This window comes from Pithys albifrons, chromosome 8 (genome assembly GCF_047495875.1).
Source record: "Pithys albifrons albifrons isolate INPA30051 chromosome 8, PitAlb_v1, whole genome shotgun sequence".
Taxonomy (NCBI): Eukaryota; Metazoa; Chordata; class Aves; order Passeriformes; family Thamnophilidae; genus Pithys; species Pithys albifrons.
This window is the reverse complement of record NC_092465.1, coordinates 188,804-200,055: the sequence shown is the minus strand read 5'-3', so window position 1 is coordinate 200,055 and position 11,252 is coordinate 188,804. Positions and strand designations below refer to the sequence as shown.

General features: G+C 55.5%; 1 long non-coding RNA gene across 1 annotated transcript; it reads left to right on the top strand.

The window, feature by feature from the left end:
• The first annotated feature begins 7,377 nt into the window (after positions 1-7,377).
• LOC139675043 (uncharacterized) lies at positions 7,378-9,803 on the top strand. The gene is made up of 3 exons (XR_011698410.1): positions 7,378-7,570; positions 7,781-7,866; positions 9,182-9,803. It is a non-coding gene; the product is annotated as an uncharacterized lncRNA (long non-coding RNA).
• Positions 9,804-11,252: the final 1,449 nt, after the last annotated feature.

Genomic DNA, 11,252 nt, shown 5'->3' with positions numbered 1-11,252 from the left:
AGCCCTAAACTACCCCACGGTACCCCTGAACCCTCAATGGACACATCCAGCACCTGAACAGAAACCCAAGTCCTTATTTATTTACAGAGGCGAAATGATTGGTAATTGCTTATGATCTGTGGAGAATTTCCTTTGGAACGATCAGAGAGTTGTATCAAGGCAGAGCGTTTCTTTTGGTTCTTTTTCTTGTGGTTTGTAATTTCCTTTCAGGCTTGAATGAGTTTTTTGTGCTCCTGTTAGAAAAGCAGCATGATTTTACCTTCCTGTTTTGGGGGGCTTTGTTTGTTTCCATTGTTATCCCTGTTAAATCAGGCCTCCTGTGAATAGCCTGCGTTGTCCTACAGGACTGCTTTGTTTATGGATCAGAGAGAGAGAAGGGAACTGACTTTTCCTTCTCTTGAATTTTTCCAAGCACAAGTGGGACATCATCTTGCTACTCCCCAAAGCACTGCAGGGATGTGGGAGTAGCTTAGTGCTGGTTCAGTTCTCTGGGAAATAACCACGTTGCAGAGGTTTAAGAATCAGTAACAATTGTATTGTCTTTTAAATGCTAGGGTCTTTTAAATGCTGGGTCCTGCAGTCCCGGCATGATGAGGGAAAGAGGAACTTGAGTTCTTCTGAGAAACCTTCTGTTATTCCTTGTGCAGTCTTTTTTTCCTGTTCTATGAGTCACGGCTCACTCTCTCTCTAACAAAATCTGTTAGAGAGTTAGACTGCGCTTTAGAATTTGGGTCTGTTCCCTACAAAGTTTTGCAACGTCCGAAGGAGTGGAGCGCTGACTGCTGTCAGCAAAGCTGATTTGTTAATACTCTGTCAGATTTCCCTCAGCTTTGGGCAGGAAAGGCAAGGGTTTGGGTCAGGAATTGTGAAAGCAGCGCCTGTGTGCCTGTTGCTTCTTGTGTGTGTGTGGCAGGGCTGGGACAAGGGCTCGTGCAGGAACCTCCAGAGCCAGGAGGAACAGCAGCAATTTGTGGAGAAAGAAAACTCCAGGTGTTAAGTGCTGCCAAATTTGTTCTTGCCTTATCCTGTGCTCTGTAATCAGTAACAGGTGACGTGCAGAAATGTCCTAGGGCCAGGGGAGAGCTGAGCTCGGTGCGGGTGCTGCACAGGGCACAGACGCAGGGGTGGAGTGGGAGTCTTTGGGACTTCTCAGAGGGAAGGGAGGGCTGGATGTGTCAGAGGGAGCCATCGACTTGTGCTCACTTGAACACACTTGTGCAGGTCCCTGGGATCCAGTGTAAAGTGCAGGTGTCCTCGTGTTCAGGGGTGAAGGGTCTGAGAGGGACTGTACTTCCTGTGACTCTGCAGGGCACCAGGAATGAGAGGAACTGTGATGTCCGAGGTGTGTCCCGTCCAGTCGTTTTTCCCTCTGGGAACATAGAGCCTGTGGGCGGAGCTGTGAGTGTTTGGATGAGCAGCTGAGTGTCCCTGAGCCCTCTGCTGTGTCTGTGCTGCTCTGTCTGTGCCTGCTGAGTGTCCCTGAGCCCCCTGCTCTGTCTGTGCTGCAGGTTCTGTGCCTGCTGAGTGTCCCTGAGCCCTCTGCTGTGTCTGTGCTGCTCTGTCTGTGCCTCCTGAGTGTCCCTGAGCCCTCTGCTGTGTCTGTGCTGCTCTGTCTCTGCCTGCTGAGTGTCCCTGAGCCCTCTGCTGTGTCTGTGCTGCAGGTTCTGTGCCTGCTGAGTGTCCCTGAGCCCTCTGCTGTGTCTGTGCTGCAGGTTCTGTGGATCCTGAGTGTCCCTGAGCCCTCTGCTGTGTCTGTGCTGCTCTGTCTGTGCCTGCTGAGTGTCCCTGAGCCCTCTGCTGTGTCTGTGCTGCTCTGTCTGTGCATGCTGAGTGTCCCTGAGCCCTCTGCTGTGTCTGTGCTGCAGGTTCTGTGCATGCTGAGCACCAGCCTGAATGCAGTGACAATCTGGAAAAGAATTGCTTTTCTTGGGATTGTATCTCGGCAGTTTGAGCTGCTAAAAAATGAGGGCATTGCTGATGCTGTTAATATGAGCAGCTGCATTGTGCCTGGAAAGGACCCAGACCCACAGTCCTAGTGCAGCTTCCCTGGGACAGGGACAGTGCCCGGAGTTAAGCAAGTCCCTGCAAAGGATGGAGTAAATCTGCTCCTTGCATCTGCAAGGAAAGACTGAGTAGTAGGGAAGGGGAGCATTTATATGCTGTATTGAGATTTCCATCTGCTCCCAGGTGCAGCAGTGATGGGGTGGCTGGGTTTGGTCTGGGCCTGTGAGGATCAGCCCTAAACAACCCCACCTCACCAGAGGGCCCTGAACCCTCAAGGGAAATGTCCAGTAGGAACCAGACCGGTCGGTAGTTATTGCAGAGGAAAAACCATGCGAAAGAAAAGGTACTTCTGTTCTTCGTGGCAATCCTGTAATGCCTTGTGCAGTCTCTGTGTGCTGTTCTTGGAGTGACCACCCAGTGTGTGTCTAACAAAACCTGTTAGAAAGGTAGTCAGGGATTGGAATTGGGGTCTGATCCCTACAGACTCTTGCAAAGCCTGAAGGACTGCAGTGATGAGTGTGCTCAGCAAAGGAGGTTTCTCAGTATCTGCTCAGATTTCCCTCAGCTCTGGGGGCCTGGTGGCCAGCTGGAGGTGGCGGGGACACACATGGGACCCCTTGAGCTTTGTGGGAGGAGCTGGGGGTTGGCACGGTGCGATTTTTTGTTCTTTGGGTTTTTTTCTTGGTTTTCTGATTTCCTTTTTGAGCTCTGTGGTGCTAGGGAGAAAAATCTGGAAACAAATCAAACTGAAGGGATTTGCTGAGTTGCTTTGCAGAGAAGTGCCACCTTCAGAGGATGCACAAATCCACCAGGAAGTCAACGAAGGAGCTGTGGAAAGTGCAGCAGAGTGCAGGGAGCAGCCACTGTCCCAGCTCCCTGGTTTTGGGGGCATTAGTCCACCTACGGAAAGGAAAAAAGCCTCCCCGTCTTGTTTTCAGCCCTGCAGAGGAATGTCGTGTTCCAGAATTTCGGAGGGATTTGTGTGTGTCCTGTGCTGGCAGCTGCGTGTCTTGGGAGGCCATGGAGTGACATACATTGGGGGGACATGGGGGGACAAGGGGAGGACACGGGGGGGGACACGGGGAGGACATGGGGGGACATCAGGGGGACATGGGAAGACATCAGGGGGACATGGGGGTACATCGAGGGGACATGGGGAGGACATGAGGGAGATGGGGTGGACATGGGGGACGCAGGGGACATGGAGGAAACATGGGGGGAACATTGGGGACATGGGAAGGCTATGGGGGGACATGCAGGGGACATGGGACGTCCAGGGAAGTCCGAGAGGGCCCAGGGGTGTCCAGAGGGGTCCAAAGCGTTTTGAGGGGTCCAGGAGAGTTCAAGTTGGTCCAGGAGGGTCCAGGGGTTTTCCCTGGGGGTGTGAGGGGGTGGTCCATGGGGGCCCTAGGAGGATTCAGGGTGGTCCAGGAATGTTCAGGAGGGTCCAGGGGGTTTTAAGGGAGTGGAAGGCGGTTTCAGAGGGGTCCAAGGGGGTCCAGGAGAGATTCGGAGGGTCCAGGGGGTTTTGGGGGGGGTCCAGGAGTGTCCAGGGGAGTCTCAGAGGTGTCCAGAAAGGTTCGAAGGGGTCCAGAAGGGTCTAAGGAGGGTCCAAGGGGTCCCAGGCAGGTTTGAGAGGGGTCCAGGGGGCTTCAGGGGGTTTGGAGGGGTCCAGGGGAGTCCAAGTGTGATTCAAGAGGGTCCAAGGTTTTTGAGAGTGTCAAGGGGGGCTGGGGGGGGGTGCAAGGTGGTCCAAGAGAGTTGAGGAAAGTCCAAGGGGGATTCAGGGGGGTCCAGGGGAGTTCAGGAGGGTCCAAAGCGATCCAGGAGAAGTCAGAGAGAAATGAGGGGGGTCTCACAGTGGATTGTGGGTCTCAGAGGAGTCACAGGGAGGTAAGGGGAGGTAAGAGTGGTCAGGGGGTGCCTGGGGAACTCAGGGACCCCCATTGCCCACAGCCCAGCAATGTCGGCCCTCGGGAACCTCCCTTGGGGACCCCGGGTGCCCGAAATGTCGTCCCTCGGGAACCCCCCCTTCGAGGAGCCCCAGCGCCCGAGGTGTCGCCCCTCGGCAACACCCCCTTGGGGAACCCCGGCGCCCCAGGTGTCGCCCCTCGGCCAGCACGCCCTTGGGGAGCCTCGGCGCCCGAGGTGTCGCCCCATGGACAACCTCCTTGGGGACCCCAGAGACCCACCCAGGGACCCCCCAGGGACCCCCAGAGAGCCCAGAGATTCCCAGACACTCCCAGGGACCCCCAGGGTCCCCCAGGAAGCTACAGAGATCTCCCAGAGAACCCCCAGTTTCCCCCAGAAACCCCCCAGAGACTGTCAGAGACCCCCAGACACCCCAGGGACCCCCCTACACCCCCCCGACACCCCCAAGGGACTCCCAGACGCCCCCACGGACCCCTAGGGCCCCCCCAGGGACCCCCAGAGACCCCCAGAGACTCTCAGAGACCCCCCAAGGACCCCCAGAGAGCCCACTGGGACTCCCCAGGGACCCCCCAGAGACTCCCCATAGATCACCAGGGACCGCCCAAGGACCCCCGCAGACCCCCAGAGACTCCCAGGGGCCCCCAGAAACTCCCAGAGATCCCTCAGGGACCCGCAGAGACCCCTCAGGAACCCCCAGAGACTCCCAGACACCCCAGAGACTCCCAGAAACCCTCAGAGACCCCCCCCAGGGACCTCCAGAGACTCCAAGAGACCCCCACGGACCCCCCAGGGACCACCAGAAAGCCCCAGAGACCCCCCAGGGACCACCAGAGACCCCCCAGAGATTCTCAGAGACCTCCAGGGACTCCCAGACACCCACCGAAATCCCCCAGGGACCCCCAGAGACCCTCCATAGATCACCAGGGACCGCCCAAGGACCCCCACAGACCCCCAGACACCCGCAGAGACTCCCAGGGGCCCCCAGAAACTCCCGGAGACCCCTCAGGGACCCGCAGAGACCCCTGAGGGACCCCCAGAGACTCCCAGACACCCGCCAGGAACCCTCAGATGCCCTGAGGGACCCCCAGAGGCTCCCAGACACCCGCCAGGAACCCTCAGATGCCCCCAGAGACCCCCAGAGATCCCCAGAGACCCCCAGACCCCTCCAGGGACCCCCAGACACCCCCAGAGACCCGCAGGGACCCCCCAGAGACTCTCAGAGACCTCCAGGGACCCCCAGACACCCGCCAGGGCCCCTCAGATGCCCCCAGAGACCCCCAGGGACCCTCCAGAGACCCCCAGAGACCCCACAGGGACCCCCAAGGACCCCATAGGGACCCCCACAGATCCCCAGAGACCCCCCCTGTGACCCCCAAAGAACTCCCCTGGGGATCTCCTGGGACCCCCCAGAAACCCCTAGACATCCCCAGAGACTCCCAGAGACCCCCCAGGGACGCTCAGACCCCCCCAGAGACTCACAGAGACCCCCAGAGACTCTCAGAGATCCCCCAGGGACCCACAGGAACCCCTCAAAGATCCACCAGAGACCCCCCAGGGACCCCCAAAGAACTCCCCTGGGGATCCCCTCGGACCCCCCAGAAATCCCCAGACACCCCCAGAGACCCCCCAGGGACCCTCAGACACCCCCAGAGACTCACAGAGACCCCCAGAGACCCTCAGGGACCCCCCAGGGACCCCCATAGACCGCCCAGAGATCACGAGATGCCCCCCAGGGACCTCCAGAGACCCTTCCAGAGATCACGAGAAACCCCTCCGAGACCCCCAGGGACCCACCTTGGGACCCCCAGAGGACCCCAGGGACCCACAGGAACCCCTCATAGATCCACCAGAGACCCCCATAGATCCCACAGAGACCTCCAGAGAACCCCAGAGACCACCATAGATGCTCCAGAGACCCCCACAGAGATCCCCGGTGCCCGAAATGTCGTCCCTCGGACAACTCCCTTGGGGACCCCCGGTGCCCAAAATGTCGTCCGTCGGGGAACCCCCTTGGGGACCCCCGGTGCCCAAAATGTCGTCCGTCGGGGAACCCCCTTGGGGACCCCCGGTGCCCGAAATGTCGTCCGTCGGGGAACCCCCTTGGGGACCCCCGGTGCCCAAAATGTCGTCCCTCCGGGAACCCCCTTGGGGACCCCCGGTGCCCAAAACTGTCGTCCCTCGGCAATCCCCCCTTGGGGAGTCCCGGCGTCCGAGGTGTCGCCCCGCCGCAACCTCAACCCGATGACTCTCGGCGCCCGAGGTGTCGGCCCTCGGCAACCTCGCCTTGCGGACCCCCGGCGACCGAGGTGTCGCCCCTCGTCACGCCCCTCCTTGGGGACCCCCGGCGGGCATTGGAGGTGGTGGGGGCTGGACTACGATGCAGTTCGTGGACATGTCCGGCAGGCGGCGCCAGCGAGGGAGAAGGGCCGGCGAGGGCGGGATTCGAACCGGCGTTTGGGCAGCGGTATCTGCATCGCTACTGCGCACGTGCGGATTAGAGAGCTTCGGCGGTACTGCGCAAGCGCGGAGTACGGAGCGCCGTCGGTACTGCTCATGCGCGGAGTACAGCGCGCCGTCCCAACTGCGCACGCGCGGAGTACAGAGCGCTGTCGCTGCTGCGCATGCGCGGAGTACAGAGCGCCGTCCCTACTGCGCACGCGCGGAGTGCAGCGCGCCGTCGGTACTGCGCACGCGCGGAGTACAGAGCGGCGTCGCTATTGCGCATGCGCGGAGCACAGCGCGCCGTCCCTCCTGTGCTCGCCCGGAGTCCGCCTCTCTGTCTCTCCTGCTCGATGCCACATCCCGTGTTCGTTCATGGCGCTGTTTTCCCGCACCTGCCGCAGCCGGTGCCGCGGGAGCGCGCGGGGAACATCCCGCCGCCGGTGCGGCTGCTGCAGAGGCGTTCCTGGAGCGCGGCGCCGGCACCATCGCCCGCAGCGCCGCCGCCAAGATCGTGAGTGCCGGGGCCGCGGGGCAGGGGCTGGGCTGGGCTGGGCCTCAGTGGCACTCCATACACGGACAAATACTCTGCATGCAGCTCGGTGGGTGCTTTCCCGTCCTGGGGGTGAGGTGAATCCTGGGCTCCTGTGCTTTTGTCAGCCGAGATGGAAAATTCCTGCACTTGGTTTTGGCAAGTGGCAGTTTCCCAGAATTTTCTTACCTTGTTTGCTTCCTGTGGAACATGTGGACAAGCAGAACTCTCAGGGCTTGTGTTCAGAACAGGCTTGAGGAGAGTGAGTGAGTGAATGAGTGAGTGGAGTGAGTGAGTGAGTGAGTGGAGTGAGTGAGTGAGTGAGTGAATGAGTGAGTGAGTGAGTGAGTGGAGTGAGTGAGTGAGTGAGTGAGTGAGTGAGTGAGTGAGTGACTGAGAAGGAGCCTCAGCGTGTCTTCCTTGTCCTGCACTGCAGGATCAGAATCCTGGTTTAGGTTAGGGATGCTTTTGCACTGGTGTGTGTCTTCGATGGTCAGAGCCAACTTTCTGCTGGGCCACTTAGGAAGAACAGTTGCCTAGAGCTTCATGTTTGCTTTCCTTGCAGCCTGGAGTGTTGGGGGGATTCCTGAAGCTGATTGCCTTGAAAGCCAGTGATCCCCAAGGCTTTGACCTGCTAAACAGCATCATGGAGCATATGCCCCCGTGAGTATGAGCTCAAATTGCATTCAAAACTGACTTCTGTGGGCTTTGGTTCTGCAGTGTGCAGTCATGCCAAAGGTTAACACTTCAGGAGCAAAAATGTCACATTTATCAGTTAAAGAGATGGGAACAACTTTATCTGTGTTTTCTGTAAAGTGACAGCACCAGTCAAAGCCCACTGTGAACTGAATAACTGTTCTTTTAAATTTCCAGTGAATCAGTTGACTGGTACAGGAAACAGGTCTTCATTCTGCTATTCCAAAGACTTCCAAGTTCCAAACCAACAAAACTTATCAAAAGTAAGTTCCTTGCTCTGAAAAGCTCCAGTGTGACACGAGTGGTTCAGAGTGTGCAGTTGCAGAGATCAGGCATCCTGTACATGGGTGGGACTCTGGTGGCTCCAGGGACTTGCTCCAAATGCTCTGGAGTCAAGGGGGCATAAAGGGCAGTGGCCACAGCAGGTGACACTCCATGAAAACTGAGGGAATGGAACTAAAGGACTTGTGTAGTTCTCCTCCTTTCCTGGTGTGTGTGATGTCGTTACTTGTCTGAAAGTGTCTCCATTTAATCTCCAGCTAATAGCAACACACTTGCCCTGCCACACAGCACAGCCATTCTGACCACTGCTCTCTGCAGTTTGTGTTCATGCTGGGAAACATTCCATGCTTTTGTGTCATTTTGGCCTTCATGGGAATAAAGTTATGAGGAAGGGTTTACGTTCCTCTGTCAAAGCTGTGACACATTGTTGAAATCATCCCCAGGCAGATGGCCATGCTGATGAAATTCGTGATGTTATCTCTACACAGATCACACAAGGTCTGTTATTAATCCTTTAAAATCTGCTTGATGCCTCCTGTAGAGGAGCAAGAATTACAGGGTTCTTCCAGTGGTGTTCCACCAAGCAAATGGAAGTGGTGCTTCCAGCGTTCCACGTTTCAGTGTTGTGGTGCCCGAGAAGATGAGCAGTTTTTAGGCAAACTCTGGAGCAGCAAGTTAATGCCCTTCAGTAAAAGGGAACATTTATGAAGGCTGCCCTTCCTGTCTCCTTCTTAGAATGCATTTTGCTGCTGACTCTAAAGCAATTCTCTTGTTTTCATCTGGAGTTTTACTTCATCCTTTTTCTCCTCTTCATTAACTAGTTTGGCACAGGAAATGGGGCATGAGCTCTGCAGGAAATACTTGGCAGCATACAGCCAAAGGGAGTGTGTTCTGTTGGCTTGGGTTGTATTTCAGGCTGCTGTGCAGTTTTTGCCTTTGAAGCAGGAAAGAGTTGTCTCTCTGGCTGAAATGGCAAAGGAGGTTTGGCGCTAATCTGACTGCCCGGGTGCCTCTCCTTTTGGGGTTCATTTCTGATTTTCTGCCCACAGTTCCTCACTGATAGTTCAAGTTACTGATCTCCTGAGCGGGTCATAAAAGGGAAGGATTGCTGTCTCTGGTTTTTATCCTTTGTAACAAGTTTATGTGTGTAAACATCTATGTAAGAGGGCAGCAATTGCTAAGAAACAAATTGTCTTGTGTTCTCTGTTTCCTGGTGCTTTGTGTGGTTTCTGCTTTTCTTTGGTCACCATAGGGTGATAAATCGTTCTGATACTTTTTCTCTAACTGTCATACTAGGATGTTTGAAACGGGCTTGGAGAAAATGATGATTCCTGAAATCCAGAAAGAGTCTGGGACAAGTTGAAAAGCAGATCCGTGCTGTTGGCATCACAAAGACATTAACAGAATGTCCTCCCATGATGGACACTGAGTACCCCAAGCTGTGGTAGGTGCCACACTTCTTCAGGGTCTGCTGGTGATGCTGTTGGAGGTCTGGAAAGTAGGAGCTTTCACGAGAATAGGCCCCTCCAATAAACTCCTTTGGCATTTCTTCAGGCCCACTGTTGTGGTGAGACTCAGCTTGAGGCTTTTCATACCTTTTCATCCTTCACTGCACAAAGGGAAGTGTGTTTTCAAAGCAAATGGCAGAGCTGGTTTGAGATGTGTTTGAGCCTGGATTTGGCTGAGTAGAGCTCCACTGAAGGGAATTAGGCTACTGTCAGCTTGCATTCCTTCTGGAAAGCTGGGCCCACTTTTGACTTGTAACTGTCATAGTCAGGAGGCCTGAGAATACTCACAACCTGACAGGCTGTAGTGTCTTAGCCTGAAAGTGGAATCTGGGGGAAAGCTCTGGAGACTGAAAGGCAGTCCAGCAGTCTGGGGGCTCAGGTAGCCTGAACTGAATGACAGTAACCGGGTCCTGGACTAGAACTCTTTTTGAATGTACTTAGAGAAAAACTGTAATCTGGAAAAGAATTGCTATTCTTGGGTTTGTATCACAACAATTTGAGCTGCTAAAAAATGAGGGCATTGCTGATGCTGTTAATATGAGCAGCTGCATTGTGCCTGGAAAGGACCCAGACCCACAGTCCTAGTGCAGCTTCCCTGGGACAGGGACGGTGCCAGGAGTTAAGCAAGTCCCTGCAAAGGGGTTCCAGGTAATCTGAGCGTTCTTGTGAAGCACAGGCTGTCCTCACCTGTTCACTGTTCCCCTCCCCTCTCCCCCCAGGATTCCTTTGCTGCAGGCCCTCCCTCCTTGGCTTGTTCGAGCTGCCTGAGGATGACACGACCCCTGACAAGGAGCACTTCATTGACACAGAGGATACTCCAGGCTATCAGACTGCATTCTCCCAGCTGGCCTTTGCTGGGAAGGAAGAACATGATCCTGTGGGGCAAATGGTGAACAATCCCAGGATCCAGCTGGCCCAGTCTCTGCACAAACTGTTCACAGCGTGCCCAGGCAGGGTAGGTGGCTTGGGCTCTGCATCCCTGGGCTGCATTCAGCAGAGAAGAAATGCCTCTGTGAGAATGGTCTCTTGCTAAGCTTTGATAATCAGCAAAATGAAGTGTGTTGTAGGCAGAAGGCAAGATCTTGCTGTGTCTTCTTGTTCATTGGAACTTGGCTTTTGTAAGGTTTTCCTGGTAACCTCAGAAAGGCCTTATTTTTCACAGCACTTAGTTTAGCAATCAGCTCAAATATATGCTATTTTAAAGATGAAGATTTATCCACTTGATGGGCTATAAGTAATGGTTGTCTCCTGTTCAGTTGCATGGACTTGGGAGATTCAGGCAGCTCATATAAAATTAGACATTTTGAGTGCACAGTTAACTCTTACCCCATATAATGTTTGTTTTGTTCAAGATTTGGGTAAGAAAAGATTGTCTGAGAGATGAGCTGTTTCACCCTCAATAGCTGCTGCTCTGAGAGTGTCTGAGCTTGTGCCCTGTGCATGAAGAGCCATGGCAGTGGCTGAGTGTCCCTGAGCCCTCTGCTGTGTCTGTGCTGCAGGTTCTGTGCATGCTGAGTGTCCCTGAGCCCTCTGCTGTGTCTGTGCTGCAGGTTCTGTGGATGCTGAGTGTCCCTGAGCCCTCTGCTGTGTCTGTGCTGCTCTGTCTGTGCCTGCTGAGTGTCCCTGAGCCCTCTGCTGTGTCTGTGCTGCAGGTTCTGTGGATGCTGAGTGTCCCTGAGCCCTCTGCTGTGTCTGTGCTGCAGGTTCTGTGCATGCTGAGTGTCCCTGAGCCCTCTGCTGTGTCTGTGCTGCAGGTTCTGTGCCTGCTGAGTGTCCCTGAGCCCTCTGCTGTGTCTGTGCTGCAGGTTCTGTGGATGCTGAGTGTCCCTGAGCCCTCTGCTGTGTCTGTGCTGCAGGTT